This window comes from Podarcis bocagei, assembly GCF_964188305.1.
Source record: "Podarcis bocagei genome assembly, chromosome: 1".
Taxonomy (NCBI): Eukaryota; Metazoa; Chordata; class Lepidosauria; order Squamata; family Lacertidae; genus Podarcis; species Podarcis bocagei.
The window spans coordinates 14,701,783-14,707,527 of record NC_138125.1 but is presented as its reverse complement, the minus strand read 5'-3'; the positions used below and the strand labels follow the sequence as shown (position 1 = coordinate 14,707,527).

Here is a 5,745-nt window from a genome sequence, read left to right as displayed (position 1 = left end):
GAGACGCTGCTGCTGCTGCTGCCTGCCTACCTGCCTACCTTTCTACCTGCCTCCACCGGGAGACGGCGGCGAGCGAGAAGACAGCGCTGGCCACACACACACACACACACACACACACACGAACACAAACTTTTGCTTTCCTGGCACCTCGTGGCTCCAGCTCCGCTTTAGTGTCCCATGAGGATAATGGCATTTAAGGTGCTCAGTTTGCATCCGAGCTGGAACCCCCGCACGCCCCTTTTGCCTCTCCAGCCCTTCCTAATAACGCAGGAATTGGGCGAAGAGATTTTTTCCCTCCCCCTTTCCAAGGATCTGCTTGGACACCTCGTAAGTGGTTTTGTCTGCAAACCGCGCAACAAGCTTGGGGAGGGGGTAGGAGGGTGAGATCAAAAGGGATTTGTCTCTGGCCTGTCTGTGCTTTTTTTTCTTCTCCCCCTCTCCCCCCCTCTTTTGACTTTGTTGTCTTTTTCTCTCGCTTTTGTTTTGTCCGGATTAAGCAGGTCTCCGGAGATGCAGCAGGCGGGTGGGGACGCCAAACGACTCCTCCCGACCCCCCCTCCTCTCCAAAGGATATCTAAGCCTGCTGGGTGCAGTGGTTCTTAACAGTTCAACAGTTCTGTAGCATAATTGTGAAATGTTTAGGACCACTTGACCCGGGCGGCCTGAGCATCGCCAGCTGGGAAAGGAGGAGGCGGAAGAACTTGCTCTGTGGACTTCAGGCTGCAGTCACTGGAGGAAGAGTTTCATTTCGAGGGAGGGGGACACACCGACTTGGGAAAGGACACCATCCGACAGCCACCGGCAAAGGCATCCCACGGAACGTGGCGAAGCTGCCCTGGAGATGAGAAATCCAGGATGGGGGGTTGGTTTTCTTTTAACCCATCCCTCAAAATTTGTAATCAGTGGAGTAAGCGAACAAGCAAAGAAATTGGGCTTTCCTTTCAGATTTAATAGGAAGCGAAGCAAGCTGCGCTCAGCACCCAGGGATTAAAGATCAGCTTTAACGGTGTTTTTAAAAATAAGTTTCCAGTCCTCATGGATGTCAGTTCTCTAGTATGGAGTAGGATAGGTGTAAGACACTCTATGAGAATAATTCCGCTGGTTAGTAAGTTAGGGGGTGTGACAGGTTGTTGTCAAATGGGTGAGAAATAGAAAGAGTGCGAGATTGGGAGGGGGAGGGAGAGACGAGATGAGGACAAAAAGTCCTGTTGGAACAATTCAGGCTGGTGCAGAGTCGATGAGCAAGCCGTCAAGTCCCACAGGTAATTCCGGTCTATATCGAAAGGAAGGTGTGTTCGCCTGGGCGTATAGGACCAGTTCCCACACGCACCTTTGTGTGTGCCAACAGATTGGTTCAATGGCTGCCAAAATGAGAGCAGATAAATCATTCTGCGTTTGCAGAATGATGACACCTGCTCCTCCCCTCCCAGTTGCCTCCATGGCAAAAGTCACTAAGACCTCCTTTGGAAGGAAGGAATTTGAGGACTAAAGCCTCAAACGCTACTTACCCTAGAACAGTTTCTTGTACGTCAGCCGGTTTCAGTGGAACTGCTTCAGGGTAAGTGTGTGCCAAAGTCCCCCAGGGCACTTGCCTGAGAACATTCCATAGGACTGGAATCCTGCATTCTCGGAGTTGCTAAGTTTATTTAAGCTGCCCTCCCATGATGACCTGATGGTTTGCTCCAGATTGACACCGAAGCCAGTGCAGGATTAGTGTACAGGAGATACACAGCTGCTTAATCATTAATAGCTGAGCCCTAACCATGTTGACACAGGAGTAAGCCCCACTGATTTCTGCATAATTTGCTTCTAGGTAAGCACCCTTTGAATGGCAACCTTAGGTGAATTGGCTGGCCTGTCCAAAAAACAACAACTGTGGGGAAACCTTTTAAAAATGTGCTTGTGTTGTAAGACGCTAAACTCCACTAATTGGGACAGAATATTTAGGACGTATGTTAGAACCAAATAAATGTTTTGCTGCTGATTTCTCATGCTAAAAACTTCATATTTTATTCTTATCTGTTTATTTTTCTATCACAATTGCATAGTTTAAACAATAACAATACCTTGAACAAATGCATGAACATTGTATGAAAGGTAACAACCTTATACCATGTCTTCTCCCTTGTTTTGGTCCTGTATTTAAAATACAGATATGTAACGCTCTTGGCTGTAGAAAATTCACACGTGTCCCATTTTAAAAGTGAGTAATGAGAGAATCCAAATTCCCAAAGAAAACTTGCTTATTTCAATTTCCATAGGGGGTAGCTGTGCGAGTCTTTTGCAGCAAGAAGCTACAAAGTAGGTATTGCAGAAACTAACAAATTTATTACAGTACAAGTAGTTGTGGATTACAGTCCATTTCGTCAGATTTAGAAAGTATTATCCTGCATTGCAGGTACGTATATACATGGTTGGGTGTTGGGTTGGGGATGCCTTGTGAACAGCGATGTCAAAAGCAAATGCAATACATAAAAATTCAGATGATGGTAACTGTCTTATTAGCAGTGGCCATTCACAAAAAGACCCAGTAATTAGTAACATTAGTAACATTGGTAAGCCAATGAACACATACCATGTGATAAAAAAAAATCCATTAAAAATCTTTTAGATGCCACAAGATTCTTTGTTGCTCTTCTTTATTATAGTGCAATGCCCTGCCAAGTGGGAAGAGAATATTCCTCCCCTCCCTCTGTTCTTCCAGCTTTTTGAGCAGGTGGAAAGGTGTGTCGGCAGGACGGGGGGGGGAACATTCTGCTCACCCCTTGGCAGAAGGCTAAACATGGACAGACTGGCCAAATAGCTTTGCACAGAACGCTGTAGTAAGTTTCCAGTTGATAAATGGTTGTCTGAAGTCACGGGCCTTAAATCAAGGCTTGCACAACTTGCGGCCAACAAAGCCAAACACAATCCACTAAACTAACTCCCCTCCCCTTTGCTGCTTATATTGCCTGCCTGAAGCTAAGGGGGGCTGTCAATCACCTGTCGGGTCACAATATATATTGCATTTGCTATGGTGACTCGCAATCTGTGCAGCGCCTACTTGAAACTCATGCTGAGAGTTTTCTAAACTTGCAAAATGATCCAGGGCCTGCCAGAGCTTAAATGTGCAGCGCAATCCTATGGCTATGTACTCAGAAGTACCTAAATCTTATGTCTCCAATGTGGTTTCTTCCTAGATAAGTATGCAAAGGTTTTCAGCCTTGGAGTGGTTTCAACAACCATCCTGTCTCCCTAGGGAATCTGGAATTCTTTTTTTTGTGGGGAGTGAATGATTTCTAACTGGAGAGTGTCAGCACCCTCACCAAATTACAATTCCCAGAGTTCTTTGAGGGATAGGTTTGTGTAAATAACGTGCTTTTACGTTAGGAAGTCAGCACAGATGATGTAAGAGTTTTTTTACTTGTTGGCTGAAATCTCCCCAATAGGGGTGCAATTCTGCATAATTTCCCCGGGCATAATTTCCACTGGAAACAATGGAACTTAATTCTCAGTAAAAATGCAAGAGCTTGCACTATAGAGCATCTTCCAGATAATTATGTACAAGGCTACTCCTTGCAATTCAATGCAGTCTGATAAAATCAGGGGGAAGGCAGGGCTAATGGAACACTGTGCAGGAGCAAAGCAGTAGAGGACTACAGCTGAGACCCTATACTCCCTTAACTGGGAGAAATTCTCACTGAAATTGGTGGGAACATCCTCTGCTTTACTTATTTATTTTTGGGAGGGGAATCCACATTTAAGTACAGGTTTTAAAATGTCTTCATGCAAAGTATCGATTTCTAGACATGCTTTCACTAAAAGTACAGGAATGGTGTCCCAACATTTGGAGAAGTATGAAATTCAGTGAGTGGTTGCCTATTTCACGGTGTGATAATTTAATGTAACAATTTACTTGTACACTGCCATTTTTAAATAAATAAATAAATTCCAACACCCACATGACTCTCAAAGACTTAATTCCCTTCAAGTCACTGGGCATAGTCCTCAAGCTACTTTCATCAAAGCAGGTTGGATTGAAGCCGGTGGAATGACTCCTCAGTAAGCAATTTTAACTGTGCCAGCTTAATAGTTGCTGAATGGAAGCCCTGCTTGGCCAAGGAGTACTACTCAGGAGTGCACTTTAAGGCTCCCCGTTGTTCCTTCGCAGTCATTTCCTTGCCTTACAATCATGTTCGGGTTGAGCAGATCTTTCTGCTCATTTCTTTCTGTTCCTCCAGCCTTTAGCTCCATTTTCCACATTTCCACATCGGTTTGTGATTTATTTATTTTTAAAGTAGCTCTTATTAAAATCCACCAGCCTTTTAGTGCGCAATTCTCCTAAAATGCACGTCTCCTAAAATGCATGTTCTGTATGCAATTTCCTAGAATATACACATGTTCGCAAAGCAATGTATCCCAATGCAGTACCTTTCTGCTTGCTATTTTCATGAATTCATGCATTTTAACACTTTTTTTTTTACCTGAGCACGTGCATTTGTGCACACATTACCTGACTTGAAAACTGCAAGGCAAATTTTAGAGAAGTGTGCATTTCAAATGACGTTTCAGTGCATGCTTCAAAAGTGCAGATTAGGTAGGTTTGCCTAGAATTTGAACTGAATTGAATTTCTGCCCTATAGCTATGTCAGGTATCAGGCAGGTGGCTGTGGCTTGAGGAAACTAGCCCCGTTGAAACCCTTCCAGGACTAATTCGGCTTGGAAGCTGGGGGTACATGGATATAGGGTTCCCCATCTCTCCTCCTCTTTTGCAATATACTTTTTTTAAGGAATAAAAACATTCCTTTATCCTGCCTAAGAGATAATAGCTTACACAACAGATCTGTTGGCCTCCATCGGTCTCGGGAGACAACGGAGGACTGCACCTTTGGGGGTGAAGTCAAATTGTTGGAAGCTTGCAGCACCTGCTGTGGCTGTAGAGACCAACACAGGAGAGACATGTTTTGTTGCAGCTGGGGAAGATGAAGGCTTCTGGCAGATCATTACTGAAAATATACATGCTCCACATTTTAATGCAAAAGCGGCAAATATCTTTGCTAAGACTTGGTCATAAACCTGCAACGGTTAAGCGCTTGGGGCAGGGAGGTGGGTCCCCTTTGATTTCAGTAGGAAAGCATAAGCACTTAGCTGGATCATGCCCATGAAGTGTCTATGGATCTTAAAATTTTGTAGATATAAAGGAACACTTTGTTGATAGAATCATAGATTTGTAGAGTTGGAAGCCACCATGAGGCTCATCTATAATAATAATAATAATAATAATAATAATAATAATAATAATAATAATAATTTATTATTTATACCCCGCCCATCTGGCTGAGTTTCCCCAGCCACTCTGGGTGGCTTCCAATCAAGTGTTAAAAACAATACAGCAATCTAGTCCAAAACCCTGAAATGCAGGAATCTTTCGCCCAACACAGGGCTCAAACCCACAATCTTGGGATTTAGAGCCTCATGCTCTACAGACTGAGTCACAAAGTGAATATCAAGAGTAAAGTGTGTGAACAAATCCAAGTCAGCAGCCTGGTTTCCCCAAAAGCATTTTTACCCTCCTAAAAGACCTGTGCCAGCTGGTCTGGAAGATCATGATGTCTGTGGAACAGGCTGCTTGGAACAGGTCATGCCACTACGCTGTCTCACATCAAAAACAGGTTAGGTGAGGTTAACAATGGCATAATGAGTTTAATTTTGCTGGGAGTCACCATAGGGTGGCCCGCTAGCTGTATTTCTCAAGCTCTGTAGCAG

The 5,745-nt window shown here is 44.0% G+C and overlaps 1 long non-coding RNA gene across 1 annotated transcript; it reads left to right on the top strand.

Moving 5' to 3' along the window:
* On the top strand, nt 1-3,940 carry LOC308572598. The gene is made up of 2 exons (XR_014001824.1): nt 1-327; nt 501-3,940. It is a non-coding gene; the product is annotated as an uncharacterized lncRNA (long non-coding RNA).
* The last annotated feature ends 1,805 nt before the right edge of the window (nt 3,941-5,745 follow it).